Below are 15,716 nucleotides of genomic sequence, written 5' to 3'. Positions count from 1 at the left end.
TCACATCCTCGGTCAAATTAGATGACAAAGTCACAGGGCCAGCGAAACCTCAGGGGAATGAAAGTCCTCAATTCCCAAACAAATGATTTTGGGTCTTCAGAGAACTACACAGGCATAAATGAGATAGCAAATTCACCCTCAACACCTGAGAAGTCTCTCTCTCTCAGTCTGCATGCTCTGTTAGACAGCAGCAGTGCTACAACGCTGGAAGCAGCTGGGAGAATAAGAGTCTAATGGGTCACATGCTATTTACTCCCACTACTGCAATACACAGATCTGTCTAGGGCTGTTTTCAAAATATCGAAATGGCAATACATCATCATGTTCTCCTTGCCGATGCATGTATCGATGCAGCTGCGTCTGTATAGATATTATGTAGCAATTTAAAAGGTTACGTTTTGCCTGTAACGTCTACCACACAACTCAAGTCGGCTTTTAATCACCTAAGCAGTAGTAGACCACCATATTAAATAGGATGATACTCTTGCTACTGCCGGCAAAACTAAAAAACAAAAATATATGTGCATTTTGGCTTTCTGCCTAATCCCGGACGGTATTTGGGAGTAAGACATGACTCACGCGATATCTAAACATTGCAAAACTAAAGTACTGCGTAACACCACAAACCTCCATCTACCAGTACTGAATGTCATGATAAAGCTGGCTATAAACGCTTTTTACTCTCAAACAAGTATGAAATTAACCAAAAGGTGAGTAGTTTTTGAACAGTAGCATGTAATTTACCTCATCTTCCCGCCGATCTGTATGTTTCCTACCGTTTGCACCCGTATTTAGCGCTGTCCAATTGTGATCGGACCTCCCCTGTCTGAACAGGACAAGAGTGACATTTGACAAGAGATGTCGTTGCTTAGACACAAAGACGCACACTTGAAGGAACACATTTGATTATATTTTAAAGAACAGACGAAAGAAAAGCACCAGTGCGTGTGTCTGATGCCACTCATGAGCGCAGCACAAGCACTTCTCACAGACCACACATATGAAGAATTTTCTTTCTTCTCCATGTCAGTGTTCAGTACATATCCTTTTTAGAAAGAGGAGTGCTGTAGTATCAAGTATCGTGAAAATTCATTGGTGTCATCTGCTGAAATGTTGGTGTGTCATATAGGGTTATACTGTGAAAACCATAGTTTCTGGTTATAAATGCTTAAAAATACAAGAAAGGTGCAGCCAAACTGACCTGAGAAGTTTTGAACTGTCACAAGGCTGTCATCTATAGTATGTGTGTACTCAGCTAAACTAATCATTATAATTGTTGCTGAAGCAGCTGATTTTGCAGTTTAGTTTGCAATTAGCAGAGCAACTATTTAGCCTCCTGTGGGACTCTACCAAACAGGTTCCTTTTCCATGATTTGCATTCTATTCTGTGAAATAAATAAAAGTCCTTTAGACGCATTAATCAACATTATCTAGATCAGAAATATATCCACTCGGTTTCTGCCAATATCTCAGTTAACATAGCATACACAAAATTAAACAAAATAAATAAAAGATGAGTGATGATTAAAGTTAGTTAGAGGACAATGCAGAGTGTGAGAATTATCAAAAACTTTTAGCGATGAGGTCAGTCTCCCAATTAAGTCACATCCATTTTAACTCAACCGCAGGGCTATTAGTTCGATTACATTAGCTAGCATCACACATGACTGCAAGGCTGAAAATTAATGTGATACCATTTATGTCTGCAAAGCTTTCAGCAAATTTGGGCTGCTAGCATGCACAGCTTTGGGGAAGTCTTCAATTACGCACATTAAAGCTCAAATCTGGAATACTAAGACTATTTAAAACAAGTCTGTTTCAATGACCTGAATAAAATGGCCAAGTATAAATTAAATATGGCTCAGATGACTACAGCATCATCTGTTGAAGAAACATATGCTGTGTCCAAATTAAAATGCCATAAAAATGAAAATTGCTACATACTGAAAATTAAATGATAGTATTTACACTGTGTTGATATTTTGCAAAATAGTATATGATAAAGCACAAAGCCTGCAATTGTAAGTGTTTACGTCAGAATCCTCGTCATATAATCAATGACCCATCTCATTAAAATAAAAATGATTACTTAACCTGTACCAATCAACTACTTCATTGATTTGCAATTTTTATAACAAATTATTGCGCCCAATCCGCCCATACACTTCTAATACATTTTATGTAAAGGTTTTGTTTGTTTGTCAATTGTTAAAAAGTTATGGAAGCCTCAGACAGTGCTGTTTGGCAATGAGACTCACCACAGTCGCCACTTTTTCACCTGAGAAACTCTCATATGTGAGGAGCACACAAGAAATGTGTGTATGGCTTGGTTTACAGTCTAGTCCCTCAGGGCCCAATAAGAAACACAAATAAACAAATGCATACCCCATTAGACCTTTGAGGTTAGTGTTTCAAGTAGTGCTCATCACAAACACTGCACTCAGCAGTTTATTTACTAATTAGGAATGATACTGATAAAGTTTCAGAGACAGGATGAAAAGTAAAAAGTGTAATTAAGTAATTTGTTCAGTGCCTCCTGGGTGCGTAAGAGTTAGAATCAATCCAAGGCAGTTGAGGTGTAAGAAAGTTTTTATTTAAAGAATAATATATTGCAAGCATTTAAACTGTGACCTAAATTTTTTATCTACAATTCATTTTTATCTTCTAAAATCAGCTCATAAAGATGTCCATGAAAACAACTTTGTTAAAAGATTAAGTTTCAATCTTTTAATCTATCCTACATTAATCTATGCAAACACATACAGCACACTACTGCTTACTTTACTGACAAGCAGCCTTTCATGGTAAGCCATTTCCTGCACTGGTTAATGGTCCAAGCATCATATTGATGTATTCACATTTGTATTGGAAATGTGCATAAATAACACAGCCCAAGCTTAAACAGCGACTATGGTTAGGACCTGTAATTCATACAATTAAACAAACTAAAGCCTACTGAGTATTTTAGAACCCAACTAATGTATATTTCTAAATACACTACAGGTATATAATTTAAACTCATTAGAAACAATTAAGGATGGAATTTAAGTTCACTGAATGCACTTCACCAACTGCACTAGTTTTGAGTATAAAGAATCAGGACAGAGCCTGGCACCATTTAAGTCTCTATCAACAGACATACAGCACACCTGTAAGGAACTATGAACCGCTGACACTTTTCATGGGGACAGTGTTTGGTGTTATCTATCTATCACCAGGCTTCCGCTATAAAATGCGCATTGCTGCATTCGGGCAGGAGCGTCAAGCTCCGATTCTTGCTGTGTTTTATAGGCAGAGACAAGCCCAGGCTGAAGGATTTACAGCAGCCCTTTATCGGCACTGAGGCAGATATGCAATGGAAAGATGTCAGTGTCTGGTGCAATTCATGAGACACAAAAACTCCACTGGTGGAGAAAACCACCCCTAAATCTGAGCCCCTGCAGTGATTATGAAGTTCATCAGCATAATAAGCTAATTTAGAACAATTCTTACCTCATCTCTCTCACCTTCAGCCTCAATTTTGTTTTTTGCAAAACAAGGACTTTTACCTCATGGCAGAGAACCATTTCAGTTCTCACTGAATAACATCAGAATCAGCTTTTTTGCCAAGTATGCTTACACACACAAGGAATTTGTCATGGTGACAGAAGCTTCCAGTGCAAACGCAACCATATATATATATATATATATATATATATATATATATATATATATATATATATATACATACATACATACACACACACACACACACACACACACACACACACACACACATTTAAACATGCATACATAAAGTGACATAAAAATAAGATGTAAAAAAAAAGAGATATACAATAGAGCAATAATGTTGTTCAAATATTTTATATACTGATATACAGTACTGATTTAACATATTGAAGAGGAGGTAGGATATGTTAAAGAATATAAATTAAATATGGATACAAGTAGGAAAGGATGGATTGACTATTGCACATGGCTGTACTGACAAAAGGAAAGAATTTGGCTGGGCCTTATTCAAAATTTAGTCTATGTGGGTCTCCCACATCAGGTCCAGTGAGATGGTACTTCCCAGGAACCTGAATGACTCGGTGATGCCACAGTGCTGTTCAGAATGGTGAGCTGGGTCAATGTTGGGGTATTTCTCCTTAAGTCCACAATCATCTCCACTGTTATGAGCGTGTTCAGCTCCAGGTTGTTTAGACTGCACCAGCTGGCCAGCTGTTCAACTTCCCTTCTGTATCTCATCGGATGAGGCCGATGACTGTAGTGATGTCTGCAAACTTCAGGAGCTTAACAGAGGGGTCCTTGACGATGCAGTCATTTGTGTACAGGGAAAAGAGTAGTGGGGAGAGTACACATAACTGGGGGGCACCAGTGCTGATTGCACATGTGCTGGAGGTGAATAACCCCATTATCACTAGCTGCTGCCAGTCTATCAGAAAGCTGGAAATCCACTGAGAGATAGAGGCAGGAACAGAGAGCTGGGATAATTTAGTCCATAGGAGAGTGGGGCTGATGGTGTTAAAAGCCGAACTGAAGTCAACAAATTGTTTCCTTGCTTAAGTCCCTTGTCTGTCTAGATGTTGAAGTATATAATGCAGCCTATATTGACTGCATCATCCATGGACCTGTTTGCTCAATAGGCAAACTGCAGGGTATCCAGAAAGGGTTTAGTGATGTCCTTCAGGTGGGCCAACACTAGTCTCTCAAATTACTTCATGAGCAATGGGTCTGTAGTCATTAAGTCCTTTGATCTTGTTTTTTTGGGGGACGGGATGATTGTGGAGAGTTTGAAGGAGCAGGGAACTTCACACTGCTTCAGTGATCTTTTGGAAGGTATGTGTGATGATGGGAGCCAGCTGGTCAGCACAGGATTTTAGACAAGTGGGTGAAACACAGTCTGGGTCCTGTGCTTTTCTTGTCTTCTGTTTCTGGAACACCCAGCACACATCCTCTTCACAGGTCTTAAGTGCAGGTAGAGTAGCAGGAGAGGTGAGGAGGGGGTTGCAGGAGGTGTAAATGTCTGTGTGCAGTGAAGGTCAGAACAGGTGTGGGGTGTGAGAATGGGCTTTTCAAATCTACAGTAAACCACGTTTAGGTCTTCAGCCAATTGTTGATGCCCTAGACAGTTGGGGGATGTGTCTTGTAGTTGGTCAAGTCTTTTGAGGCTCTCCACACTGATGCAGGGTCATAAGTTGGAAACTAGTTTTTCAGCTTTTCAGAATAGCTTCTTTTATCCACTCTGATTTCCTTTGTCAGTCTGTTTTTGGCCTGATTATACAAGACTTTATGCCCACTTCTGTAAACATCCTCTTTGGCCTGACGAAGCTGCCTAAGTTTTGCTGTAAACCACGGTTTGTCATTGTTGTATGTTAAATATGTCCTAGTAGGAATGCACATATCCTCACAGAAACTGATATTTGTCACAGTATCTGTGAGCTCATCCGTGTCCGTTTCTGCAGCCTCAAAAACACTCATCAGTGCAGTCAAAGCAGGCTTGTAGTTCCAGCTCTGCTTCATTGGCCCATCTCTTTGCAGTCCTTAATACAGATTTTAGTTTCTAAGTGAGTTTACTTTAGAAGATGAACCAAACAGTGATTGGGGAGTCCCAAAGCTGCTCGAGGGACAGAGTGATATGCATCCTTTATTGTTGTGAAACAAAAATCCAGTACATTTCTGTCTCTGGTGGAGCATGTAATGTGCTGTCTGCATTTGGGCAGTTCATGTGTGAGATTTGCCTTGTTAAAATCCTGAAGAATAATATTAAATGAGTCCGGGTATTGTTGTTCCATGGCCGTGTTCTTTACAGCCAGCTGTTGCAGCGCTGAGCTCACACACGCATGTGGAGGAATATGAACACACAAGAATACAACTCCTGCAGTGAGTAGAAATGCTTACAGTTTATGAAGAGTGCCTCTAAATTAGGACAGCACATCTTCTTCAGCATTGTTACATCTGTACACCAACATTCATTGATGTAAAAGCATGTTCCACCACCTCTTGTTTTCCCCGTTAACTCAGCGGTGCGAGCCGCTCTGAACAGCTGGAAGGTGGAATCCGGAATGGTTTCACTCAGCCAAGTTTCTGTGAAGCACAATGCAGTAGAATTTGCAAAGTCCTTATTTTTGCAGGTGAGAAGTAATTTGTCAGTTTTGTTAGGAAGAGAGTGGAGATTCGCTAGATCTCGTTACATTGGCACCTGTCAAGGTGTGGGATATATTAGGCAGCAAGAGAAAGGTCAGTTCTTGAATTTCACGTGTTGGAACCACGAAAAATGGGCATGCATAAGGATCTGAGCGACTTTGACATGGGCCAAATTGTGATGGCTAGACGACTGGGTCAGAGCATCTCCAAAACGACAGTCTTTTGGGGTCTACCTTGCATGTAGTGGTTAGTACCTACCAAAAGTGGTCCAAGGAAGCAAAACCGGTGAACCAGCGACAGGGTCCGAGGGTGCACAAGGCTCATTGATGTGTGTGGGGAGCGAAGGCTTGCCCGTCTGGTCTGATCCCACAGAAGAGCTACTGTAGCACAAATTGCTAAAAAACGTAATGCTGGCCATGAAAGTTGTCAGAACACAAATTGCATCACAGTTTTCTGCATATGGGGCTGCGTAGCCACAGACCAGTCAGGATGCCCATGCTGACCCCTCTCAACCACCGGAAGCACCTACAATGGATATGTGAGTGTCAGAACTGGACCATGGAGCAATGGAAGAAGGTGGCCTGGTCTGATGAATCATGTTTTCTTTTAGAACACGTGGATAGCCGGTGTGTGTGTGTGTGTGTGTGTGTGTGTGTGTCGTTTACCTGGGGAAGAGATGGCAGCAGGATGCACTATGGGAAGAAGGCAGGCCAGCATAGGCAGTGTGGTGCACAGGGCAATGTTCTGCTGGGAAACCTTTGGTCCTAGCATTCATGTGGATCTAACTTTGACATGTACCACATACCTAAAGATTGTTGTAGACCACGTAACACCTCTTCATGGCAACAGTATTCACTGATGGCAGTGGCCAAAAACAAATTTCTGGACACTGCAAAAACAAATTTCTGGAATGGTTTGAGGAACATGACAAAGAGTTCAAGGTGTTGACTTTGACTTTAAATTGCCCAGATCTGAATCCGATTGAGCATCTATGGGATGTGTTGGACAAACAAGTCCGATCCATGGAGGCCCCACCTTGCAACTTCCAGGATCTGCAGCTAACATCTTGGTGCCAGATCCCACAGCACACCTTCAGAGGTCTTGCAAAGTCCATGCCTCGATGGGTCAGAGCAGTTTTTGTGGCACGAGGGGGAGCTTCACATTATTAGGCAGGTGGTTTTAATGTAGCGGCTGATTGGTGTATAACTTTGGTATAGTGGGATGATGAACTCCTGTTTCCTGCATTCAGGGCATCTTGCATTCTTACAAGTGTTACTGCATGCCCCATCTGCATTGCAGAACCTGACCACTGCAAACAGAGAAAATGTTGTGCCATGAAGAGTTGTGGAACATCTTACACTGAAGGCCTGCTCTAAAAAGCAGGAGCTAGACAGGAAATGTAACATGGGTTCAAAATCTGGACATGCTCTCAAATGAGTGAGTCTTCCTCATCAGTCATGGAGCTGGCCTCTCTCTTTCTCCCCTGAAGGCAGCAAAGAGAGCAATCTTGCTGGCTCATCAAAAAGGCTGCCTCATTGTTATAGGTCAGCCTTTGCAGGGAGAGATTTATGCCCTGGTTCAACAGAGCTGTCAAGAAGAAGAGTGAGAGAGCACCTCCAACCAAGCTGCGGAGTTCCATCTGCTGCTACGAATACAGCACAACTTCTCACTCATGGAACTAAATATGTGCTTGTTGAAGATTTCAATTCCAAACACTTATCCATAACCATTTACAGGTATAAAAAGCTAGCTGTCTTCTAGGAAGGCTTTGAACTAAATGTCGGTACAAAGCAGGTCTGGTCCTGCCCATCCTCTGATGTTAGCATGACATTTCTCCAAGTTTTCTGTCTGGTCTTTAATGTTAACCAACACTTCAGAGTCCAAGAGTGGAAGCTGTGGGCTTGATAAACAACAAAGGGTGTTGGCACAGGTTTCTCCATTTAATTGTGTTTCATTCGCAGCATCCATGGGCACCATGATGAGTGTTGTAGAGGTGTAATTATTCAGACTCAAGGACATTTTTCTCTGCTAAACTACCTGGTTTTATCATTAGTACTTTTAGTATGTTTTTGTGGGAGTAGCCGTATCTCCACATCCAGAGTCACAGAGTTTCTCTTCTAGATGAGATAACAGACTGTAGCTGTACAGACACAATACAAATGCATCTCCAATGCACTAAATAAATGGACATCTTGGCAAACCTGCAATGCAGGTTTCTAAATGTCCACCTTAAGAACAATAAACCAAAAGTGCCTAGAGTATAATAAAAGCTTTAAAAATGGAATCATGGGAATAGGATTATTGTAATTGTATTTACCTTTTTTTAATACATAAACAGCTACCTAAACCTCATAATTTTATTGTGTTATTGTTCCATGTGTTGTTTTCTGCAAATTTGTAATATGATTTTCAAAAGACTCTCATTAACTTGGGACCTGCTTGCTGCACCTGATATGAGTGGAGATGGGCCACAACTCGCAGACATAACTGCAGAATCCTTTTGTTTCAATACACACATGCACACAGAGACTTGAGTGAAAATTAAGCCTCCATGCTCACCCTGTAGCTAAAGAAAAAAAATGCACTCATTCTTCAGATTTAGTGCCATTTAAGGAAAGCAAGAGGGACAAGACAAACAGCAAATATTAAAATGTTAGATTAATGGAAAAACAAAACAGTCCACTCCACACCACTACTTAGCACAGTACATATTGTATTTAGTAAAACCACAAATTCTGTACTATATATCATTTTTTAGTTTTTTGGCTTATTCGTTGGCACAGCAAAAACAAAATAAATAAAATAACTGTCCATAGTGTCTAAAACGTAAATTAATGGAGATTAACTTCTTTATAAAACTGTTGTTTAAAAGTAATACCTCACTTGCAATCATGCTGTTGTACTGAATATAAGCACAGTTGTGACTCAACATTGCTAAACAACGCACATACTACTTTTGTAGTCTTTCTGAGATGGGAAGATTAACATTAAGATGTGTTTGATTAACTTGCACACATTTCAAATTTTTACACTTTCAGCCATCGGTAAAAGAGAGGAGCTAGAACGGAGCATTTGCGTTTAGTCTGTTCTGGACACAGCGGTAAAACCACGGTTTTAGTTTCTGTTTCACAACAGCAGCAATAAGCATCTCCAGCAAATGTATAATGGACTCTACATCATCAGATGCTTTTTAGGCTGCATTCCCAAGTCAGACAGGACTAATCATGAACAAAAGTACTGCCTTGCCTCTAGTAGTATTAAAGTGTAAGATCAGCTGAGACAACAACAAATGCTGTCAGTAGGCGAATTCTGTATATTTATGTATTCTGACAAACCTCAGAAACCCACCTTTGTGTTTCTTCAAATATTCCTTGTGTTTCTTCAAATATTCCTCGAACATTAGTAAGCTGCACACCAAGAACCTGCTTTAATCTTCATGCCATAAAGCCCAGAGCAATATCTGACACATTTGTACCCATCTAATACTCCATATACACACATTTTCAAAGAGTTTGAATAGAAGGCAAATGTGTTGGGCACATACTAAAGGAGAAAAGATGGGCATTGTTTTTTTCAAGGAAGAGATACTGGACAAAGTGTTATCAATTTAACTACAAGCATCCTCTTCAATATCATTGTACTCCAAAAACTTAATCTGAGCTGAATATCTATCTCAGATGAGTCATTCTCAGATGATATGTCTATATAATGGTCCACCTCTGAACTTCAGAGCAAAACTGAACAAGCAACTCAAGAATTTGGTCTCTGACTTAATCACAACTTAAATAACATTGACAGAGTAAGTCTGCATATTGTTTCTGAGAGTAACAGTACCCTAGAATCGGACAAATTATGCCGACTCACTGATTGTATCTTCTTTAAGAAATCTTTGCATTAGCTCCCATGCGTTTATCTTCCCTTATGGAGCGATCCTATGCCTTCAGTGTGGGAGGCCTGGGATCTGACAAAGTCTTTTTTTCAAGTCATGTGGCGTCCATCTTTGGAACACTATCGGGCAGGCTGAGCAACAATTTTTCTATGTAATCAAGCGGCATTCAAGTGCAGCTCCTATCTACTAGAATGGGAAAAGACTTTAACGGTTGGTCAAGATTACGATCAAAGAACATCTGAAACTTTTACTCCACAGACAGTTAGGTTTAGGGTTCAGTTTTTAAAATTTGTATTCCTCTTCAACTTACTTTTGATGGCCCTCCGTTGACACTACACCCAGAAAATGGAGCTCAAATGTGCCCATACACCCATTAACTGTTACTGTTTTGGAAACTGGGTGCAGTGTTTTGAACTTTGGTAAGCAGAGATCTATTCTACCTAAAGAAAAGCCTGACCTAAACCATGTGTTTGAGCAAACAGTACATTAGATGAATAAGATCCATCTAGTAGCAAAATAGGAAGTGGAAACTCCCTTTAACTGATAGCAAAACATCCTGTCTGATGATGCTAAAGCTATTTGGGACAGCCTCGGTTCCTGTAACAAGTATTGTTGTATTTTATTTTTAATTGCTCTCTTTTTTTCTCTGTTTGTCTTCCCTTATTTGATTGAGTAATTGTCTGCAATGTGTTTCAACTATGTCTTCCTCTGAGTGCTCAGTATAATTTATGAGTCAGTCTGTCATAGCTGTTAATGTTTTTAAATGGCATTCCTGATAGCATCATGTTCAATTACTGTTTACACTGGAATGGGCTCAAGCAATAACACCAGAGATTACTTCCTCTATAAAAGCTGCATGTGAGTGGAAGATGAGGAGACATGGGCCAGATCGTACATATGCAGCTTTTGTCACCCATTTTACAGCTTTTTGATATACATTAACAATGCCAATGGTTTGACATTCTGGGTGATTTCCTTCTTAATTTCACATCATGTCCAAATCACATTCTAAGTGCTAAATGCAAAGTATGTCCCGTGTTTGCCCCACAGCAGACACAGAGATGTGAAAAAGAAGGGCACACAGATGCTGAGAAACAAAGTGGGCATCTGGCCAGGACTGCAGGGAAAGACATAAGCACCCATATGCATTCAGCCAGTTTAGAGTTTTCTAACTGTGCCAATTACCAATGTGTGCAGGAGGAGCAGGTCAATAGTAAGACCCTCTGCACCCACTCACCCTACGCTGTTGGCTTGATTTGGATGAAAAGTTTAATGGAAACTTAATTTAAAGATATTTCATAAGTTCAGAATAGGTGGCACCTTATAGGCTGAATACTCACAACATAATATTTAGTGTTTGTTATGTGACAAATAGAAAGAACAAAATATAAAAAGCAAACCTACAATATCAAGTACAATATACAATAACTACGTTACCAAGGATTTTTTGTTAAAAAGTTTTAGCGCATCAAAATAAAGCTGATGAAAAAGCAAATTATCGCTAAAAAAATATCAGCAATGTGTCGACATAATATTTTTCCGTTTAACTCTAGAGCATAAACTGTATGTCAATACTTCAAAAGTTACAGAAAACTGTTTTGGATTAATAGCCACTGTTTGCAATTAATTGAATCGCTGAAACCATCCGTTTATTTATTAAAGGTGCTTTTCCACAACATTCAAAATAATAGATGGCAGTCATGGAATTAGCCCATAATACAAAAAAAAATTAAATATTCTATGCATAAAGATGTTTTAAATTAAAAAATACATACACAATACTATGAAAAAAGCATAAGTGTGCTTTTTTGGAACACTAACACATGGCCAATTCTATAAAATTATTGTTTAGGTTGAAATTTATGAATAAATCATTAAATTAAATAATTTATTACCAAACAAAAAAATACTATTGTTAGGTGTATATACTTGCATTTTCTTTACACAATCTTAAATTAGCCTTAACTTGTTCTGTAGACCAAAAACGTTGGCTGAATGACATTCTCAGAATGTTCTACACTTTTTTCAATACCATAAATCTAGACCATCAGAACTATTTGTCCAACGCGGAGTTCACTTTCAAAAAACAAGCTTAACTTCTAAATATTTAAAATCTAACCCTCTTTATCTCGGATCGCAAAAATTTAAAATGTAAATTCCATTATGACTCTAAAATACATTTTAGATGACAATCAAGTTCAGTTGGTTGTTAAAAGTTGCTGGACAAATATGGAGGACATAATGCAGTTGTGATGGCGATGCTTTAGATTAGATGACTGTACAAAATAGCCTATTGAACATCAGGAATGTATCATATGTAAACTCTGATATTACATTTTTCTTTAATAGCTGTGCACACAGCATATACATATCGATGGATGGTCTTTATCCTAAGACGAAAGTTTCCCCAACTACTTGGTGCAGGTTTCCAGCTTGAACAGGACGCTTTCGGGTCTGCACCGCTGGCAACCTGTAAAAGGCGCAACATCAGCACCAATATCAGAAGGGCAACAGCTCCCTTTTGATTGCAATTCTTTCTTATGATTGAATTTTTTTTTTGTGAAATTAAAATGCCAATAAACTGGCTAATTTCAATGAATTGTATCAATACTCTCCCCATTTTACCAAAACTTCAGAGGAAAAAAAAATTCTGGGAGGCGAAAGGTACACAATGAGCGATAAACACACATTTCTGTATGGAAACGGCATAAGGGCTGATTTCTTACGCAATAAACAAAAACTTATGCAACCAAGTGTTTTTTTTAGGCATGACGTCATCACGCACACCATTTTTATATATAAAAGGGCATGGAACAAGCAGAAGATGGCAAATTTCGCAAACATTTGTTTTACGCTGTAAAGCGGTTAATTGGCAAGGAAGCGGCGAGAGCCGGCTTGGCAATATAAATAATAGTTTAATGGTAAACTGAACCAAAAAGACAAACATAAACACACAACGGTGAGCTGCCCGTAAACGTTCTCTCTCGCACCCCCATCCACAGTCGGCCTATCCCTCTCGGAGGCTTGATTAGCCTGATAAGGGACCGGGTGTGTAGAATCACAACCCAGCCCCACCCGGTCACATTCCTCCCTTGTTCTCTCAGGACGGGGAGCTCCCGGCATGACGTAGACGGCTGCCTGTAAACGTTCTCTCTCTCTCACGCACAACCATCAGCAGTCAGCCTTTATCCCTCTCGGAGACTTGATTAGCCTGATAAGGGACCGGGTGTGTAGAATCACAACATTGCCCCGCCCTCTGCCCCGTCACATTCGCATTTTCACTTTGTCGATAACAAAAAAGCCTGAAAATTGGATGGAAACTAGGCTAATGTCATCTCCAACAGTCAATTTGATATACTCACTTATATTCCTATAGTTAATGTTTTGTTCCTTGTTTGAACAATTTGTATAAAAAATTATTATTATAATAAACTCTTGGAATCGGTTACTAAGATTACTTTTTGAATCAGTGGTTACTGGATTAGGTTACTTAGCAAACTGAAATACTATTATGACCAATTAAATTCCTCTGCTGCAATAGATATAAATTTCTATAGGAAACTATATTTTATAGCTGTTTTTCTGCAAACTTTGCGAGTAACTAAATCAGTTTAACCCCACAGATTGTGCCAAGTAACCCTTATTTAACTTAGACATCAATCATGCTTCATTCAAGCTCTCTCAAGGCAATAATCAAATCACATGTAATATTCTCTCTCTCCACCTCTTTCACTTGAACTGATCCACTAAAGCTTTTCTATGAAACAAATGACCCAGAGCAAAAACTGTCAAATTCTTTACCAAAGTCCATAGATTCTTGTTAATGTTTTAAAATAAATTACCAGTGAGAGTTTTAGTCCCATCCTTTGTTATACAGAATCACCTTATGCCTATGCGAGCAGCCAAGCAGTCACTTTCGATGACTCCGTGAATTTAAGCCATCTATTTTACTTGGAACATTGCTAGAGAGAGACTCAAGCGGCCTTGCTAAGTTAGTGATGAATGAGAGTGTGTCTATTAAAGGTAACCTTCTTCAGGAAACCATCATTGCTCAGGTAGAGTGACTTATTCACTCCATTTCCCCCAAATCTCAGGCAGCAAACACCATTCGCACATTCACTGCCAGAGGATGACTTTATGTAGGTGTCTCAGTACAGGAGGTTTTCCACTTTTCTACTCCCAGTAGGGATCATTAGTGATCTCTGAATCTCAAGACTGGAATTGTACCACCATCTTCAGTGACTGTATTTATCAGTGGCTCTGTTGAGCTTATCAAACAGGGTTGAAATGGAGATGAAGTAGGCCTATGATGTGCAATTAATGTTTCTGTCCAAGACGCAGGAGCATCAATTCAAAGCCAAAATTACAATGACTAATTCCAATATAATAAGTGCACATGCTGCTTTGCGATCCATTTAAACTGACTGCACTTTTTCCCCAATTAAAAAACACAAAGGGCAAATGTAAAATTATTTAATTTGTATATATTTGTAAGATTTATTTATCCATGGACTCTGATTACCCTATAATTTAACTACCCTTCCAGAGTAACTAAACAAGCTCCAGTACATGTTTACAGTTGAAATCAGAAGTTTACATACACTTAGGTTGAAGTCATTAAAACATTTTTTTTTAACCACTCCACAGATTTAATATTAGCAAACTATAGATTTGACAATCTACTTTGTGCATGACACGACTAATTTTTCCAACAATTGTTTACAGACAGATTGTTTAACTTTTAATTGATTATAATCACAATTCTAGTGGGTCAGAAGTTTACATACGCTTAAGTTAACTGTGCCTTTAAGCAGTTTGGAAAATTCCAAAAAACTATGTCCAGCCTTTAAACAATTAGCTTGATAGGAAGTGTACTGAATTGGAGGTGTAACTGTGGATGTATTTTAAGGCCTACCTTCAAACTCAGTGCCTCTTTGCTTGACATCATGGGAAAATCAAAAGAAATTAGCCAAGAAAAACCTCCACAAGTCTGGTTCATCCTTGGGAGCAATTTCCAAATGCCTGAAGGAACCACGTTCATTTGTACAAACACAAGTATAAACACCAGGGGACCACCGCTCAGAGAGGAAACGCATTCTGTCTCCTACAGATGAACATAGTTTGATGCAATAAGTGCAAATCAATCCCAGAACAACAGCACAGGACATAGTGAAGATGCTGGAGGAAACAGGTAGACAAGTATCTATATCCACAGTAAAATTAGTCCTATATCGACATAACCTGAAAGGGTGCTCAGGAAGGAAGAAGCCACTTCTCCAACACTGCCATAAAAAGCCAGAAAACAGTTTGCAAGTGCACATGGGGACAAAGATCTAACTTTTGGAGAAATGTCCTCTGGTCTGAAGAAACAAAAATTTACCTATTTGGCCATAATAATCATTGCTATGTTTGGAGGAAAAAGGGTGAGGCTTGCAAGCTGAAGAACACCATCCCAACCGTGAAGCATGGGGGTGGCAGAATCATGTTGTGGGGGTGCCTTGCTGCATGAGGGACTGCACTTCACAAAATAGATGGCATCATGAGGAAGGAAAATTAGGTGGATATATTGAAGCAACATCTCAAGACATCAGCCAGGAAGTTAAAGCTTGGTCGCAAATGGGTCTTCCAAATGGACAATTACCCCAAGCAGACCAACAAATTTGTGGCAAAATAGCTTAAG

At 39.3% G+C, this 15,716-nt stretch overlaps 1 protein-coding gene across 1 annotated transcript in view; it reads right to left on the bottom strand.

Moving 5' to 3' along the window:
* Positions 1 to 15,716, bottom strand: part of LOC127631764 (Golgi SNAP receptor complex member 1) — a 38,692-nt gene that overhangs the window by 10,965 nt on the left and 12,011 nt on the right. The window lies entirely within an intron of this gene.

The sequence above is a fragment of the Xyrauchen texanus genome, chromosome 38 (genome assembly GCF_025860055.1).
Source record: "Xyrauchen texanus isolate HMW12.3.18 chromosome 38, RBS_HiC_50CHRs, whole genome shotgun sequence".
In the NCBI taxonomy this organism is placed as follows: Eukaryota; Metazoa; Chordata; class Actinopteri; order Cypriniformes; family Catostomidae; genus Xyrauchen; species Xyrauchen texanus.
The sequence above is the reverse complement of the archived record's forward strand: the minus strand, read 5'-3'. Positions and strand labels throughout refer to the sequence as shown.